General features: G+C 46.6%; 2 long non-coding RNA genes across 2 annotated transcripts in view; one reads left to right on the top strand and one right to left on the bottom strand.

The window, feature by feature from the left end:
- The window catches only part of LOC141578587 (uncharacterized), a 107,197-nt gene extending 92,096 nt beyond the window's left edge, over window positions 1-15,101 (top strand). The window contains exon 3 of the long non-coding RNA XR_012509004.1: window positions 13,435-15,101. This is a non-coding gene — a long non-coding RNA (uncharacterized LOC141578587). The remainder of the gene's footprint in view (window positions 1-13,434) is intronic.
- On the bottom strand, window positions 821-11,308 carry LOC105062887 (uncharacterized). The gene is made up of 2 exons (XR_834723.3): window positions 10,401-11,308; window positions 821-3,104 (listed from the first exon to the last, which is right to left on the bottom strand). It is a non-coding gene; the product is annotated as an uncharacterized LOC105062887 (long non-coding RNA).
- Window positions 15,102-16,652: the final 1,551 nt, after the last annotated feature.

Consider the following 16,652-nt stretch of genomic DNA (forward strand, 5'->3'; position numbering starts at 1 on the left):
CATTTTGAGGGGAAGGGAAGAACACAAATAAGACTTTCCAAACTGGTTTTTCTTGTTTTAAACTAAAGGAGTTCTTAGGTTAACCATTAGATATACATTTTTTCCACCCTTAAATTCAATTTTTAGTAGGTACCAATTAAACAGCTGTTTATAATGAGAGCTTTCTAAAGTTTTACCAATTCAGAAGTTTCTCAATTTAAAGTATCTATCATCTGGCCATCAATGAGCTACATATTAAGCCAATTAAGAAGAAGGTATATATTGGTTTAATGTATATAATAAATGAAGATATATATCAAACCAATAAGATGAAGAGGCTTTCCCACAAGAGAGTGGGGAGTACCACCTAAATAATATTCAAAAGTTTACTTCCAAAAAAAGTAAAGGCCTTTGTGGTTCAGGCTGATGCAACAAAGGTTAAGTTGGCAAAATGCCTGAGAATTGGTACAAAGGATTGCTCAGAGTCCCAATCTATTTGCTTGGCTGCCATTTGTATACCATACTTGTATCTTTCCAATGGCAAAGATCAAGTTTTTTAAACACACACACACACAAAATGCCCAGAGAAAGATAAAACACATTTTTTAAAGGCACAGGAAGAGAAGTGCAAATTCTCTTTAGAAGGCTTTTGTTTTTGTAAGATCAGAATTCTGAAAAAAATTGTTTTTCTCAGGCCACCTTTTTTTTTTTTTAACTTAACTGTATACACAATAAAGGGGCCACAGCTTAGTTATTTTTAGGGTGAGATTTTCTTTAATTCCCAATTAAGTAAGTACTTATGTTATGGAACCGACAGGCCAGCCAAGAAATGAAGCACCACTTGGAGGGTTGGAGTACTCAGATTTATTACGTCAGCAGGCTCAGAAGGGCTTCTGCTTCAAAGCCCTGAGCACCTTCAAGACGTGTGCATGAGGTTTTATAGGGTTAATTACAAGGATGGGGCTATTAGCCAATAAGGCATGAACAGCAAAAGCAAGGAATCAGTACACTGGAACTTATCTTGTAGGAACAGATCGTGTTACTGACACTTGTTGACCTTGGATTTACAAATTAACTTGTTAACCCAGTAAACTGACGCTTACTAAACTTCAGATTTACGAGTTAGCACAGCAGAACTGAGATCAGTAAACCGACACTTATTACACTTAGATTTATGAGTTAGCTTGTTAGCCCAGCCCGGCTTTTCCTTCTCATTCCCCTCTCTTGATGCTTTCACAACCTTTCTTGGTGTAAGCATCATCACTTATCTGTTGCAGGGGCTCATAATTGAAGGCTAACATCTGGAGTTTTATAACCTCTATCTGCTCACTGACAAAGCGGGTCAGGAAGTTTAGGATACAGGGCCTAAACAGCAGAACTGCAAAAATTAGGAGCAAGGGACTTGTGAACGGTGCCAGCCAGGAGATCCAGCTCCAGGGGCCTGTCTTTGGGCTCTTGCCTAAAATATGCTTCCTCTTTTCCACTCTGTCTTGTAACTCTTGAATCATCCCTCTGACAATTCCTGATTGATTGGCATAAAAGCAGCACTCTTCATTTAGGAAGAGGCACATTCCCCTCTCTTTGGCCGTCAGTAGGTCCAGACCCCTCCTGTTTTGTAAGACCACCTTGGCTAGAGAGTCAATCTGATTTTGCAGAGCTCTCAGGGTTTCTGCTATTCATTGGAGATCTTGGCTGAACTCACCTGTAAGCTGATAATAGGAATAAGAGGATGAGGCTTTGCCACCGATTCCTGTGCCCACCCCTGTTGCCACTCGGAGCCCCACTAGCAAGGGGATCAGTAGTATGGGTCATTTTATCCTTCGTGGATGCTGGTGAGTTATGACAGGGATAGGCAGACTTTGATTATTAGGCATAATGTCCATTCAGGGAATGAGGTAAGCTAAAGCACATAACTCTGCCCAACTGGTGGGGAGGCACTGGTAGGCAAATTCGCCACACACAAAATAAGTCCTGTTATTAGAACAGCATCCTTGTGTGGGTTGGCACCCTAGACCCATATAGTGTGAGGTTTTAATACATTGTTTTATAGTTAGATTGCCCTCTAAAGGATTAGTTCCGTTATTGAAATAACATTCTGGTGCCTTGTAGGCGAGCTGTACGGAGTTTAGCCTGGAACTTCTAGTGGTAGAGGCAGCATTGCTATTAGTCATAGTGAAAGTCTTAGTGAAGTTTGTCAAAGGTAAAGCCAGGTGCTGGATGGGGCCAGGATGTAAGCATAACCAGCAATCTTTAGCCATGTCTGGTTTGGAATGATTGAGAATCCCATGGACTGCAGCCAACAGCTCATCTATTTGTGGGTCTAGATCCTGAGGCTCGGCTAAAGATAGAAGCTTTATTGGCTCCTGGGTAGGTAATAACTTTTGGTGTTGCCTCTGGACTGCTTGTTGGACTACTTGCCAGCATGCCTGGTCCTGTACTTCTCCTCCATCACTCATCCCATAGTGTGTTTGCTTGGTCCAGCACACTAGCTTGCCTGGTGTGCCATAGCACTTGATGCCAGATACATAATAAGCCTTAATCATGCCAGTCCAGTAGGATCTGCCCTGATATGTGCACTCTGAAGTGGAGTCATAGCATCAGCTCGGTTGATAAGTATAAGCTGAATATTCAGGTCGGTACATGGACAACATGTCACCCAGTTCAGTGCAGGTGCATTGTGAAGCCAAGGGGAGTGAGGGCATTAGCGTCAGTAACATCAGCCTTATGGTTATCTTAGACATGATGCTGCGGTGATGGCACTAGTTATAACAAGGTATATAATAGCTATCAGGATCCTATGGCCTATATTCCAGTCAGGTGGGGCGGTGCTGGCCAGCCCCACTACTAATATGCAGGCTAGTAAAGCAAACAAGGAAAGAGGCAAGGGAGCACAAGAGGAATATATTTAACAGTTTTGTTGAGCTTTCCTCAAACTTTGGCCGTGTGTTGACTAGCCAGCTTCCAGGTGTGGCTAGAGCAGGGCTCGTCGATCTTTTTCTGGTCCCTCTTGATCTTGATCTTGAGCGGGTCTCCCGGGATGCTCTCAATTCTCCAGGGACCCTCTGTCTGAGGTGAAGTCACTCTCTTAACCCTGGAGTGGTGGATCCAAGGGATGATCCCTGCAACTTTAACAGACGTAGGGGTAGTTAATACCACTAAATATGGTCCCTTCCATGTTGGTTTGAGAGGTTCCTTTTTCCAATCCTTCACCCATACTTGGTCACCTGGTTTATGGGGATGCACTTGGACTCCTAACAAAATGGGGGTTTTCTCTATTACCCAACCCCAAACTTCCCATAGTACTTGTCCTAGTCCCAATGGTTGTTGGTCGGGCCCTATATTTCCTATCTCTGGGGTGGGATTTCTCACCCTGACTAAAGGTGGTGGTTGCCCATAGAGGATTTCAAAGGGAGAGAACCCAATGTTAAATCTTGGGGTGCATCTAATTTGCAACAGAGCCAGGGGTAAGATGTCCACCCAGGGGAGCTGGGTTTCTTGGCTTATTTTAGCTATCATTTGTTTTAGAGTTCTGTTCATTCTTTCTACCTTCCCTGAGCTTTGAGACCGGTATGCTGTGTGTAGGTTCCAGCGGATGCTCAGTGTCTTTGCCACTTGCTGTACAATCTCTGCCACGAAGGCGGGTCCACTGTCAGACACAATGGAGGTGGGTATTTCAAACCAAGGGATGACATCCCTGAGGAGAGCCTTTGTTATCTCCCTTGCTTTCTCCGTCCTGGTGGGGTAGGCTTCCATCCACCCTGTGAAGGTGCAGGCGAAAACCAGAAGGTACTTATATCCCTTACTGAGCCCAAGTTCAGTAAAGTCCACTTCTAAATCTTTGAAGGGAGCCAATCCACGTTGTTGTACTCCCTTTGGCCCAGTGGGCCCTTGTTTTGGATTGTTTTGAGCACAGAGCAAGCAGCGTTGGGAGACTGATGCACACAGAGTAGGGAGATGAGAAATCAGGAAATATCGCTTTAAGAGGGCCTCCAAAGTCGTTTTTTCCATATGTGTGGTTTTGTGTTGTTGTTGGACTATGCGATAAGCTAGTCATTTTGGAATGAAAACCCTTCTATCCATCATGATCCACCATCCATCCTTTTCTTTCTTCCCTTGTTTGGCCTGTGCCCACTTGTTTTTGTCGTGGCTATATTCTGGGATAGTGGGTATCTCTGGCGCTGCCATAATTTTAATTACTGGGTGTTCCCGGGCAGCTGCCTCTTTTGCCTTTTGATCAACTAGCCTGTTCCCCTGGCTCACAGAGTCATTTTCTTTTTGATGTCCCTTACAGTGAATAATGGCTACTTCCTTTGGATCTCATACTGCCTCCAGTAACTGTAAAATTTCTTCTTTGTTTTTGATTTTTTTCCCCCAGCAGTCAAGAGCCTTCTCTTCTTATAGATGGCTCCATGTACATGTAAGGTTGCAAATGCATATTTGGAATCAGTGTATATATTGATTTGTCTTTCTTTCCCTTCCCTTAGTGTCTGGAACAGTGTCCAAATCTCTGCTCTCTGAGCAGACCATCCTTGGGGAGGGACTCTGCCTTTTTCACCTCTTGGGTTGTTGTTACAGTGTAACCTGCTGGCCATTTTCCATCCTGCACATAACTGTTGCTGTCTGTGAAGAATTCCAGGTCTGGGTTTTGCAGGAGCTTGTTGGTTAGATCAGGCCTACTCGCGTACACTTCTTCGATGATTTCCTCACAGTTGTGATCAGGCTGCCCTTCCCATTTGGGTAAATATGTGGCTGGGTTTAAGGTTCTCACAGTCTCTAGATGGACTCTTAGATTTTTACGTAGGAGCCCCGGTTGTGGGTAATCCTTGTGTTAGTTATCCATTTGTAACTGGGGTCATTCATCAGGGCCACTACGGAGTGGGATACTTTTACATTTAAAGTTTGTCCCAGCGTGAGTTTGTCTGCCTCGTTGACCAGGGGGCTGTGGCAGCGAGGGCCCGTAGACAGGGTGGCCATCCTGATGACACAGGGTCCAGTTTTTTAGACAAATAGGCCACAGGGCGCTGCCATGGCCCCACATTCTGATTCAGGACTCCAAGAGAAAGTCCCAATCTGGTCAGGGGCCCATGTCATGGCCCACCCCTCAACATCCAGTGTGTCCCTGGGGGCTCAGCCTTGCAGCCATTTTCATGCTTCAGTGAGAATGTGTCTCTTTTCCTCCGTATTGAAAGAGTCAGAAGCAGCTGGCGAACATCTTCCCAGGTGGGCCGGTGAGAATGAAAGACAGACTCTACGAGGTCGATCAGAGCCTGCAGTTTGATGGCCTGATTACAGTTATCACACACCATCAACTAGAAATCGTTATGGGCTGGACAGAGACCAAATACTGGCATGTCTTCGCAACAGAGCCCCATGAGTGTCCCAGCATCACTTCGGGACTGGGCAGGGGCTGGTGCTCCCCGACAGATGCCATTGCGGCAGCGGCGGCAGCAGCCGAGGTGGAGGCTGTGCTGGGGCTGCTGCTGCTGCTAGGCGGCCGTGGCTGCTGATCCGCTCGCTGTCACTGCTTGGGGGCTCTCCCTGATGTCATCCGTGGACCGCTCCGACACTTTCTGCTCCTTTTCTTTGGAGGGCAGCCAAAAATCCTGACCGGTTCACCAATAGCTCTTCACCTGCTATTCTTGTGGAAGCTCTTTTTCTTAATTCTGTTTAGACCATAATGGGATTGAAATGCCTGTGGTTTTTCAGAGTAGGAAGGAGTATGATGGCACCACTTGAGAAGGTCTGTAGTACTAAAGGGTTGGTAGCAGAGTATGGGGTGCCTGGGTTGAACAGTCCTGTCTTCCCCAACTTGCTGTGGCCCTTGCGTCTCCCACAGTGGCATTTGGAGGGCCGGTGGTACCGGTCTCCCAGCTTGTGCTGAGTGGAGTCTCCTTCCTACCTGCTCAGGCTGGGGGCTGGGCTCTGCTCTGCGTACTCAGGCTGGGGAGGTGGTGACATAGAGGGTGGCAGTGTCTCCAGTGGGACGGGAGGTGTCAGTGCCCTGGGGCATAGAGGGGGCAGGCACATCTCGTCTTTTCTGTCTCCCTGGAAAATAAGCTTTTCTCTATCTGTCTTTTTGGCCTGGACTGGCTGAGCTGCTAATATCTTGTATTGTCCAGGTCCATTTGAGCAGAACCGAATCCATGTGGGTAGAGACTGGGTGATATTCAGCAAGGAGTCAATGTAAGGGAACTGATCTGGGTGGCCTGGGGTTCCAGTGATTATTTGATAGACTGCTTGCACTGCTGCTAGGTCCAGAGTTCCTCCTGAGGACCACCCGACTCCAAAGGTCAGCATTCAAGCTCACACAAAGTATGGAGCCTGCCAGGGGTCATTCGAACTCCATAGTCTCCTGCATACCCCTTTTTGAAATTCTTAATCATGCAGTCTAGGATGGTGGGTTTCGGCTTCAAGCCTCCCATTCTGTCTAGATGTTTAAGGATAATAGAGCTGTTGCTTTGGGTGTTTGGGAAGGTAGCCTTTATATCTTTTCCTTCTTCACTCTTCAAAACACCAGAGTTCCCAGAAAGACTACTCTCTTGCTGGCTCTATGAGTCATTTGAAGGCTAATTTGGTCAGGGAGCTTGGGTTCCAGTCACAGCTGATGTCTCTGGAGCTCAAGGCCTCAACCAGTTCCAGGGGCTTCCTCACTAAATCCTCTCTATAACCTGAACTAATGTACCAAGGGTGTGGGACTGATGGCTGATGGCAAAACAAATGGACTAGAAAGTGGACCTCCAAAGCTGGGTGAGCCCAGTCCTGAAGAAATTCATCTTCTAAACTCAAATCCTGGGGGTCTGAGGCTAGGCAAAAGGAGCACTCCTTGGGTCAGTTCAGTAGGGGAACAATAAGTCTCAGGTGTTCTGTGACAGAGTCAGGTAGGAGACTTTCTCAAAGAAATAGCATCCTGGCCTCCGAAGGCATAGGGGGCGTTCACTCATTGGCTGTTTTATGTCGCTTTCCCTCCCAGCGTAGCCACCCTGTGCTGGTGTCACAGACAAGACAAGGGAGGGTTTTTGCTGCATCCGCCTGGCTGCTCCCCTCATGGGGATGAAGGTGCCTCTTAGATTTGGTGGGTCAGTATAAGCCGCTGACTCCAATCAGGACCCTGAGGGACTGATACAGCCTTGAGCCATATGTGGTCACCACGGGACCACAGGTTGGGACTCATTCGAACTCCGTAGCGGAATGCCGTGGAGCTACAAACTCGAGACTGATTGCATGCTTCACAGGCCGCTCACTCACTCACACACACAGAGGTTAACAACAGTCCTCCCACCAATCCCAATATCCTGTTTCCTGTAGGAGGGGATCAGCCTCCTCTTCTGTCCACTGGGACAGGAACTGATTTCTCCCTGGGGGTTCCTACCTTGTCCGGACGGCCACCTGGTGACTCTGTCCGACCCTCCACTAAGTCTGACTCTGGTTGTAGCCCAGCCACCTGGGGGGGCTGAGTCGCCGTCATGAAAGACAACCCGGAACACCGTCGTGTGGCGTCACCTTGTTTGCTGCCAGAGTCCCATCCCCAGGTAGGCCAGAGCCACTGGTCTAGCGGCTAAAGGGGCTGGTGTTGTTGAATCTTGCTGGGGCCTCCAGAAATGTTACAGAAATGACAGGCCAGCCAAGAAACAAACACCACTCAGAAAAGGCAAACTTCTGTTAAATACAAGAGGAACCTCAATGGCTACACAGGGTGACAGACATGGGAACTACCCTCAGGACACATCTAAGCTGGCTTCCTCTTCACCATCCCTGATCCTCATTAACCCTTTCTTGTAAAGCTGAGCCTCCTCAGCCTCAGTTCCCTTGAATCCTTTGACTTACCCCCTCCCATCCACACTCTTGTCCTCTAACCATCTCTCAAACCCCACCTCTCTCCTCCCACCTTGGCCCCTCTGCTCAGCATAATCACTGTAGCTTTGAGCCTCTGCCCCCATCTTGGGCTCTTGAGGGATTCAGAGGCCCCAAGAGGAACCAGCCAAGGCTGAAACAGGCTGATTGGAAACAGGAAATGAAACCTCAAACCACCCACACATTGTGCTTACCACACCCAGAAGTTCCCCTTCAAGACTTGAGGTTCTCAAAAGCCCAACAGTCTTAAAGCCTGAGAGCAGAACAGCACTGTAAACCATACCAGTAAACAAAGAATGCTGAAGCCATCAAGTCGTCAGCTGCTCCTGACACCCCCCAGTGAAGACAAGCCCGCAGCCCGGCCTCTGCAGCCACTCACAATGGTGCACTCGGAGGGGACTCAGAATAAGAAAGGACAGGATATTGGCCCTAGATAGCTAGGTGCCTGTTAAAGGAATGAATTCAGTGAGCCCAAATGTTTGCTCCCTCCATCCCTCACGTAGGAGAATGCTAAATTCTTTAATTTAAGATGTCTGGTTTTCTTCAGTTAACAAGTAATCTTTTAATGTTCTGACTACCTGGTTTTTGTTGTAAAACTCCTATATATTCTGGCTCCTTGTCTACCTCTTCAGAGCAGCCTCTCAGAGCGACCTGAGAGGCTGTCATCCGGGCTCAAAGGAGTTCAAGTCCTCAGAAATGTCTGCCAAATAAAACATAACTCTCAACTTTTAGGCTGTGCATTTATTTCAGTCAACAACTGCAAATTTCTCCCTTGAAAATATTTCATTATCATAAAAGACATAACCCTTAACCCACGTACAGTTCAGTGGCTGTCTGTATATTCTCATTGTGCAACATGTCTCTGGTCCTTTTTTTAATCAGAAAAACTGAAACTCTACACAGAAGACAAGACTCTCCTGGCCGGCAATGGCTTTCTCTGGTGAGTGAGAAACCTGCAGGAGTTGTAGAAGCCAAGACCTGGTCCTGGGCAGCTCTCCCTGTAAGGGAGACTCACTCATTTTGATGACACATGAGAGGGAACGGAGACCGCCCTGGGGAAAAAGCTTAGACGCTGAGCTCTCAAACAGCACATTGGCCCACCACAGGATCGTCACTCTCGACTGTATTCTCACAACCGGCTTTAGAACAGGAACTAAGCGTTCAAAACAAAAGCAAAAGGAGCAACAGATTGCCAGTGTAAAATTACACTGACAAGTACTTTCTTAGTTGGGAATTAAAGGAAGTCTCGCCCTGAAGATCACTAAGCTGGGGCTCTTTTCTTCTGTATGCAGTTAAGGGTAAAAAGCCTGGTAAAAGCAACTGTTCAGAATTCTGAACTGACACAAACAAAAATCCTTCTACAGGGAACTTGCATTTCTCTTCCTGTGGCGTTGAAATGTAAATTCTGTCTTTCTCTGGGTTGGATGTGTGTGTGTGTGTGTGTGTGTGTGTGTGTGTGTGTGTGTGTGTGTGTTTAAACAAAGAGACACCTAGGTCTCTGCCATACAAAAGGTCCACAAATGACATATATTTGTCAGCCAGGCAAAGAGACTGGGATTCTGAGCATTCCTCTCTCTGATTCTACCCATTCTCAGGCTTTTTGCCACGTCAGTCTTCATTGCGTCAGCCTGGACCATGAAGGCCTTTACTTCCGGGGAGTAAAATTTGAATCTTCTTAAGGCAGAAGCCCCTACTGTCTCATGGGGAAGCCTCTTCCTCTTATGGCTTTCAAATCACTAAGCATAAATCTAGCTCATTCATGGCCAGAGGATGGAACTTTGAAGTTCGAGAAACTTCTAAATTGGTAACATTTGAGAGAGCTCTCACTATCGACAGCAGTTTCATACCTATAAATTTCAATCAAACTTAAAGACGGAAAGTATCTATCTAATGGTTAATCGAAGAAAGCCCTTAGTTTAAAATGACAGGAAAAACTGCCTTGGGAGGCCTTATTTGTGTACTCCCGTTCCCCTCAATGGGCCTCACAGTTGCCAATACAAATATTAGAATAAATAATATGAACGTAGGCTGACTAAGTGAAATTAAAAAAAAAAAAAAAAAGAAAGGATGATTTTAAAGCGACTGATCTCAAATGGATAAAAAAAATCTGGATGGTTATTGAAAATGGGGTAAATAAAACAGACATTTACGGATTAAAATTCAAGTTTTGATACTATGCTGTGTAAGGTTAAATAGGTCAATGGTCAATGGGACCCTCTGCTGGTCCCCAATATTAAAGTCCAAACAGGTCCTCTCTATTTACCCCCTCTAGGGTCCAGGGCAGAGATCCTGGGGCTGGACACCGGACAGATCTTGTGGTGCCAAGCGCTGCCAGCCCGGGCCCTGCGACCCCCAAACTTCTGGCCATTAGGCATCTGCCTTCTCCTCTTCACAAGATAAAGTACATTCCTTTCTGAGTCACACCGACCAACACTAGCAGGATTAACTGCCCTGGGTAATGTCTAAACAGACAATGAAAAGTCAAGAGGACCTGGTCTGTCTCAACCCTATGTCTCCGTCTTTTGCGAGTCACACATCCCACTGCCTTGCCATGCACCAAAGCCCCGTACCTCACTTGTAGCCAATCAGAAATCTGTTCACGACATGATCACGCTCCGCCATCCCTCTGGGTTCGCAGCCCTTTCCTCAAAAAAACACCCGGCACGGTCACCCCGGCGCTCACACGGTCACCTCCCGTCTCTGGCCCACTCTTGCCCGTAGCAGTGCAGCTATTCAACTTTTCGTTCTGTCTGGAAGCTTCTTTTACCGCCTGAGCGACAGCCCGCCGAAACCCACAACAGATCTCACCACACAAACAGACCACAGACTGCATGCCATTTCGCAACAGCTTTATTTCAGTCCGTTTCAAATTTCTTCGGCAAGCGAATTTGTCAAAATTGGAAGAAAGCTGATTTCGATGAAAGAAAATCACTTTCAGCAGTTATTGCAATCACGCCTATATTCTGCTTGTGTCAGGAACGTATTTGATCTTTTCATTTGAGACTGCACGAGAAAGGCAAGGAAAATCCAACGACTGGACATAATTTCCATGTGCCTTTATAGTTTCTTTTAAACTGTATATAGACATGCTGCTTCACGACGCTCCTTCTTAGAGAAGTATGGGAAGTTTTGTAGAATGTTTCCCTTAAACAAGTTATTGACAACAGCAGCCATGTTCCGGATTATATAGGTCAGAGCAGTTTCCACTGCATACCGACAACTCCACTGTATGATTTCATTTAACACGGTGTGTTGATCTGTTATATACTCTGGGGAAAACAGCATCAACTTTTCCTCGAGGAATAGCCATAACATGTGGCTTAGAAGTTGCAGGGCTAAGTCTTTCATAAGTGAAAACATCACGTCCTTGATCAGCATAGCGGGTATCTGTTTGCTGCAGTCTAAGCTCTGACTGGGTTTTAATGTAGAGAGGTGTGTAGAGTGGCAATTTAGAGAGCTCAGTGCCACTAAGAAGAGAAGTTGAAAACAGCTCACAGTTCCCGTGCTGAGGAGAGGCACCGCACAGCACGCAGGGATCCAAGACAACTAAGGGTTTCAGTACAGCTGCGGAATATAAGTAAAAGGGGAGCGCCTAAACCGGACCCGTCACTGTGTGGGTGGGGAAAGCACACAGTTGAACATTCCCAGAGTAAATAGTTAGGTGAGGTTTGGTAAATGCTCAATACTGATTACTGTAGCATGGTAGCCTTCTCTCACATTCAAGCACACTCTAAATTGATTTTGAACTGCATATGTCATTTATTGTCTCTCTCCTTACTAACTTCCGGATTGGTGCTTTATTTGGCCATATCATTGTAAACACTACTTCTTTCTCTTCAAACAGTCCCTACTTGCCACACTAAAAAACAAATGATACCCACACAACACCATCAAGGTCCTTTTAAGCTAACAGAAGCAGGTACTTTTGTTGTTGTTGTTGTTCACAAATTTGAAATGAACAGACACAAATAAATATCCACTGTAAAATGTATACTTAAACAACAGGTACAGGTCAGGCCCCTTCTGCTTATAAGTGCACAGGGCCTTTGTCACAAAACCTATAATTTATTTGTAATAATTTGACATATGTCAAGGGTTAGATCACAAGCCAATGCAGCCGCTGACATCAATATTCCCTGAAAGGAGTTCAGGGTGGAGATCAGGAATGAGACACTCCGTGCCCTTGGGAAAACTTGCAGAAAAGGCCTTCAGATTGTTAGATGTTTTCAGGAGATTTTCTGAGCCCTAATTCTTCTCTCTCCTCATATGCAGCAAAGCACTAAAATAATTAATGGTGACATCTGCTCCTTGTGACTAGCAGCAAGCCTCTGCCTAAATGTGTGCTTCACTGCACATACCCTCCCTACAATAAAATCACATATAACACTGAGCTCCCTGCTGCCTCTTCGGAGCAGTTACTCAGAGCTAAGATGCTATCTACTAGACTACAGTTCTCATTTTGCCCCCAAATAAAACTTAACTCAAAACTCTCACACTGTGTGATTTTATTTCAGTCGCCAGGTGGAACAGAGTATTAACCTAGCAGGGTGCTTCTGGGTGACTCACTACTCAGGTTGCCAGTCCCTGAAACCCATCCTGCCTCCGAAGGGCAAATGATATGTTCATGCTCCTTGTGAATCGGCTCCAACTTCAAGCCATAAAAAACCTAGAGAAATGGTAAGCCCTGACTGCCTTTAAATCCCCAACGGGATAGTTTTCTTTCTTTTGAAAGTTTCCTATTTGGGGCTCTGACAATAATCAGGCAGGTATTTTGCTCTGGCCAAATCAGTGACCAAATCTGAGAAGATTTACCACATCAAGAGCAATACATGAAACACACTGATGATGTACAAAGATATAACTTCCTCAAAAAACAGATGGCAAAAACCTTCCCCTAATGTAGCTCCTCTGGAGGGTGACAATATCCAAGTCCTCACCCTGAAAGTTGGGGCTTCCAGCCTGGGTCCTGTCCTCCCAGCAGGACTGGGCTCCAGGGGTGAAGGAAGCCCCTTTGCACAGGAGGTGCCTGCACCTGAATGCAGGAGGGAGGAGTCAGTGACTGTCCTTGTGCACTTGGACAACAGGCTCAGGCCAGGAACAGGGTGGGGATGTAGCAGTGGTCAGGGGGGGTAGAGCTGGGATGTGACAGCCACAGGCACTAAGGTTCCCCCTTTGACCCCCACAGCATCTGAGGGACTATGGAGGTAATAATGTCGAGAACACAGGGCAGCATTAAACCACAGTCCTTACTGTTGCTTTGCAGCTTAGTATCTTTTTGAAAAAAGGTGATACTGTTTTTAAGCATTTCATGACCAACTGGTTGTATAGAACTAGAGCCATCTTGCCCACTACAAATACAGGCATCCTCCCAATTAAAAGTTAAGACATCTGGTCTAACAACAGCATTGATTATTTCTTGGGCCATAACATTCTTTGTCTGTTAGGGATATCCTCATCTCATCTATGAGAAATGTACCCACGATATCCACTAGAACTTCCGTGGCATTGTCCTTTGCACATGAAATTAATGAATGCTTGCCAAGCACAATGAGTGTGATTTTTCAAATTTTGTTTTGTTTTATTTTGTTTTGTTTTTCGCTTCAGTCCTGGATGTGACTTCATCCCTGGAGAGTCAGCCATGGAAGAAGTAAAAGATATGACTTCTGCTCACCCCATACATCAGAGGTGCTCCTGGCCAGAGAGCATAAGTCACTGTGCCCAGAACCATCAGCCATCTGCATGAAGTCACCACCCTCCAGCCAGACTGGCTTGTGTGACCTGTGGCCACAGCCTGCAAGTTAGCAAGATTCCCAGGAGGTTTTGAGGAAGTGAAAATGACTGAGGCCTCTGGAGAGGCTGAAGAGAGGAGGTGCAGGGGGAAGTGAGAGAGTTGATGGCTGGGAAGCCCTATAGTGTGTGGACCCCCGAAAACAGAGAAAAGGTGGAATACCCTGTGGGATTGGGGATAAACTTGAAAGGAGGGTAACTCCTCGGGAGTCACATCTATTTCCACACAGTTTTCCTTCTTCATACATTAAAGGCTTCCATAGGTTAATATGCTCCTTCAGACACTAATCGAAACTGGCCCTTTTTGGACACATCTTCCCATCAATGGTTGGTTTGATGTTAAACCTACTAGGATTCAGAAATTGTGTATGAGGTCACTGTGCTTGAATTAGTCCAATTTAAAGACTTCTTTCCCTCGGGAGCATGTAACACATTCCTCTTAAGAACACCTGACAAAGTGTTGACAATATTGTAATATGATAGGGATCTAGGCTGAGGCTCAAGACTGAAAGGACTATCAGGACTTGCTCCTTCTGTTGTTGTTTTAAAGTGACAGGGCTTCCCATTGCTGCTGAAGAGGTTGGTATTTCAAACCGTAGGTTTGAGTGTCGAGGCTGAAGAGCCAGATCATTGCAGGCTGCTTATTTCTAGGTCAGCCCGAGGAGAGGTTCCTCACTAGGTGGTTGTTCCTCTCACATCTTTTCCCCTCCAGTCTCTATTGACCCCTGCAGGGATTCCTTCTGTGACTTCAGAGATCCATCACTACCCTGCACCCCTGCCATGTGTATCCGCAAGGGCAGCCTCTGCAAAGCTGGTCTCTCAGACCACTGGCAGACAGTGATGTCAGGAATTAGGGTCTTGCAAGCAGCACAAAGTCCTGCGGAAAGGGAAGGTCAGCTCAACAAGCCCAGGGCGTGACTCCAGTGTGCGGATTATGGCCCAGGCCTGTTTGTGAGGTCCAGAAAGTATAGTAAGAAATGTGTCCTGGAGAAATGGAAATCAAAACTACATTGAGATATTACCTCACACCCATTAGGATGGATCCAATTAAAATACAGAAAAACACAAGTGTTGGTAATGATGTGGAAAAATTGGAACCCTTGTGCACTTTGGTGGGAATGTATAATGCAACAACTGCTTTGGAGAAGAGTATAGTGGTTCTTCAAACACTTAACCATAGAATTACCATATAACCCAGCAATTTCACTCCTTGGTATACGCCCAAAGAATTGAAAGCAGGGTCTCAAAGAAACATTTGTCCACACGTGTTCATAGCAGCCTGATTCACAACAGCTAAAATGTGGAAGCAGCCCACGTGACCACTGATAGATGAATGGATAAGCCAAATGTGGTATATACGTACAACAGAATTTATTCGCAACAATGTGAAGGTCTTTATTACCAGTGAACTGTACACTGAAAAATGGTTCAGATGGTAAATTTTATGTTATGTGCATTTTGCCACAATAAAGAAAGAAAAAAGAAAGGAATCATGTCTCTTAATGTGAATTCAAATGGTATCCTTGAATACAGGATGAAGATGGTCCCAAGTGCCTCCTCTGGCTCTCTTGGTGTTGATGATGGTTGATGTTCTGAGCAGTTGTTCTGCTTCTATTTCCCATGACTTTGCAGCACCCACAAGCTCTGAGAGGGTTCCCTTGCTGCCCTAACCTGGGGGTTGTGCCTGGGAAGAAGTGAATCAAGGGAGACTGTTTTGTAACCCTTTGAAAAATGTTCTCCTTGCCTTAACCATCTGTTAATGTCATGGGTAACTCTCCTCCACCCTCCTCTTCTGCCGCCACAGAATGGGACACTTTTAGATTTAAAATCTGTCCCAGTGTGAGTTTGTTTGCCTCATGGACAAGGGGGATGTGGCAGCGAGGGCCCGTAGACAGGGTGGCCATCCTGATGACACAGGGTCCAGTCTTTTAAACAAATAGGCCATAGCGCGCTGCCATGGCCCCACATTTTGAGCTAGGACTCCGAGAGAATGTCCCAGTCTGCTCTGGTGTCAGGGGCCCGTGTCATGGCCCACATCCATATGTCAACATCCATTGTGTCCCTGGGGGCTCGGCCCTGCAGCCATTTTCATGCTTCAGTGAAATGTTTCTCTTTTCCTCTGTATTGAAAAGAGTCAGAAGCAGCTGGCGAACATCTTCCCAGGTGGGCCGGTGAGAATGAAAGACAGACTCTATGAGGTCGATCAGAGCCTGCAGTTTGACGGCCTGATTACAGTCATCACACACCACCAACTAGAAATCATTATGGGCTTGACAGAGACCAAATACTGGCATGTCTTTGTGACAGAGCCCCATGACTGTCCCAGTGTCGCTTCGGGACTGGGCAGGTGCCGGCGCTCCCCGACACTTGCCATTGCAGTGGTGGCCCCAGCTTAGTTGGGGGCGGTGCCGGGGCTGCAGGGGCTGCTGCTGCTCCGCCTGCCACCACCGCTTGGCGTGGCTCCCTCTGACGTCTTCCGCAGCCCGCTCTGACACTTTTTGTTCCTTTTCTTGGAGGGCAGGCCAAAAATCCTGACCGGTTTACCGGTAGCTCTTCATCTGCTATTATTGTGGAAGCTCATCTTTTTAATTTTGTTTAGACCATGATGTGATTGAAATGCCTATGGTTTTTCCCAGTAGGAAAGAGTATGATGGCACCAATTGAGAACGGCTGTAGTGCTAAAGGGTTGGTAGCAGAGTATGAGGTGTCTGGGCTGAACAGTCCTATCCTCCCCAACTTGCTGTGGCCCTTGTGTCTCCCACAGTGGCATTTGGAGGGCCGGCGGTGCCGCTCTCCCAGCTTGTGCTGACCAGAGTCTCCTTCCTATTGGCTCAGAGTGGGGGCTGGGCTCTGCCTCTGGGTCCTCATGTTGGGGAGGTGGTGACAAAGAGGGTGGCCGTGTCTCCAGTGGAACAGGAGGCGTTGGTGCCCCGGGGCATACGGAGGGGGCAGGCACATCTCGTCCTCTGTGTCGCCCTGGAAAATAGGCTTTTCTCTATCTGTCCTTTTTATTTTTGTTTTGGGGGGTGTTGGCC

The sequence above is a fragment of the Camelus bactrianus genome, chromosome 9 (genome assembly GCF_048773025.1).
Source record: "Camelus bactrianus isolate YW-2024 breed Bactrian camel chromosome 9, ASM4877302v1, whole genome shotgun sequence".
In the NCBI taxonomy this organism is placed as follows: Eukaryota; Metazoa; Chordata; class Mammalia; order Artiodactyla; family Camelidae; genus Camelus; species Camelus bactrianus.